This window comes from Acomys minous (genome assembly GCF_964271855.1).
Source record: "Acomys minous genome assembly, chromosome: 18".
Classification (NCBI taxonomy): Eukaryota; Metazoa; Chordata; class Mammalia; order Rodentia; family Muridae; genus Acomys; species Acomys minous.
The window spans coordinates 26,083,280-26,085,158 of NC_140501.1; the positions used below are offsets into that span (position 1 = coordinate 26,083,280).

Consider the following 1,879-nt stretch of genomic DNA (forward strand, 5'->3'; position numbering starts at 1 on the left):
AAGGCTTTAACACCAGCTGTCTATGGCTATCAAACCTTAAGTTTACATTAGCTAATTGGAGATCTCATCAAAGAGGCCTATCTACAGATCAAAGAGCCTCCTTTTATGACCCCTGTGCAGTCTCTAGCTAAGCCATAGGAAAACTGTGCTCAGTTTAAATTCTCCTCCTCAGCCAGAGTATAGTCAATCCCTAGAGAAGAAACCCTGGGCTCTTTCCCTCTTTTTTCTTTCAATCCTGATCAACTGCCTGAACTATCAGTTCTGGCCACCCAAGAGATAATGTGAACTGGAAGAGCATCAGCATCCAGCCCCAAAGACCCAACCCTGGACCTCTTCAGAGCTGCAGCCAGGCATTAACAGGAGATCAATGTAGATCTCGAGGTAAAACTATTCAACCTATGTCACGGCTGGTTCAAGGATATTAGGGCAATTCGTGCCAATTAGCACTATCACATTAGTGGTAAGATTGAATTCATCAGTCTCCACAAGCATATGCTTTAAAGTGTTCTTCTACTCACTCTGGTCTCCCAGGTGACCATGGCCTCACCTAAGTCATGATATTGCTTTGAATTCTTCAAGAAATTCACAAATTCTCTCTTGGCCTTGGCGCCATCTTCGAAACTCCTGCGCCATGAGAGCAAAGTGGCAGAAGAAGCAAATGCGCAGGCTGAAGCGCAAGAGAAGAAAGATGAGGCAGAGGTCCAAGTAAACCGCCTTGTTCACGGCGGAGGCTACAGGAGCAGAAGCCAAGGGTGCTGATGGCCGGGACGCTGCGACAAAGCTGTGGACTGACTGCACCGCCCCTGGCGATGAGCTCAGCGCCCCTGGGACGCCATCTCCGCCGAGACCACCTGACTGACGGCCTTCCTTCCCTAACAACAAGACAGTCCCTCCGGACCTTTGGCACTCTGGACTGGTTCTGTCCCCTTGTGGCCAAGTGTAGCTCATGTACAATAAATCCTCTTTCCCACTGACTCAGCTGAAGAAAAAAAAAAAAAAGAAATTCACAAATTCTATAATTTCCAATTTGGCTTCTTCACAGCTAGCCCCATGTGCAAATTCCACATCAATGTTGTTCTTTAACCAGTCCCCATTGGACCCCTCTTTGTACATAGATTAGGATGGCACAGAACCAGAGTGGACATCAGGCTTCAGAGAAGAAAGCATCACTCTCAATAGTGTAGAACACTGTAACCTGGCTGGTGGGCTCAATCACCAGCTCTCACTGACCAAATTTGAACTTTCACTCAAATGTGACCACACTACCAATGTTGTCTCACATGTTGTCCGAGGAACAGGTATAACACACACACACACACACACACACACACACACACACACACACACACACACACATACACTCACTGTTCACTGTTCACACCCTGCAGCATCAGTCCTGTGGCTAGGTAATACTGTACAAAGTGCTTCCAGGTGAGCTCAAGAATACAAATATAAAAATACCACAGCCACACCTTCCAACAAAACATCCAGACTGTGGAAATCCTTGTTGTCCTTCCCTTCTCTCTTGCTTTCGTCTTCTAGAAGCCTAACAATCAATTGTTTTACAATATCTTTTCTTTCTTGCTTTTCTTTCTTTCTTTCTTTCTTTCTTTCTTTCTTTCTTTCTTCTTTTCTTTCCTGTTTTGTTGAGCTACTGAATTTCCTGTGAGTGTTTGAACTTCTTCCATTCTTCTTAGTTTTATTTTCTTTATCTAAAACCATTTGGGAGGTTTTGACCACAGCCATGGGGAATCTGAAGACACTCTTTTTCTACAGAGGCAGCTGCTTCAAGCATATTCCCTGTTAACACTGCTGAACAATGCCAAATAACCTTGATGCTGCCCCACGCCTTCTCCATGCTTCCTGCCCCACCTCTACT

At 45.3% G+C, this 1,879-nt stretch overlaps 1 long non-coding RNA gene across 1 annotated transcript; it reads right to left on the bottom strand.

Moving 5' to 3' along the window:
- Positions 1-641: 641 nt before the first annotated feature.
- LOC311588941 lies at positions 642-997 on the bottom strand. The gene is made up of 2 exons (XR_014776368.1): positions 832-997; positions 642-788 (listed from the first exon to the last, which is right to left on the bottom strand). It is a non-coding gene; the product is annotated as an uncharacterized lncRNA (long non-coding RNA).
- Between the last annotated feature and the right edge of the window lie 882 nt (positions 998-1,879).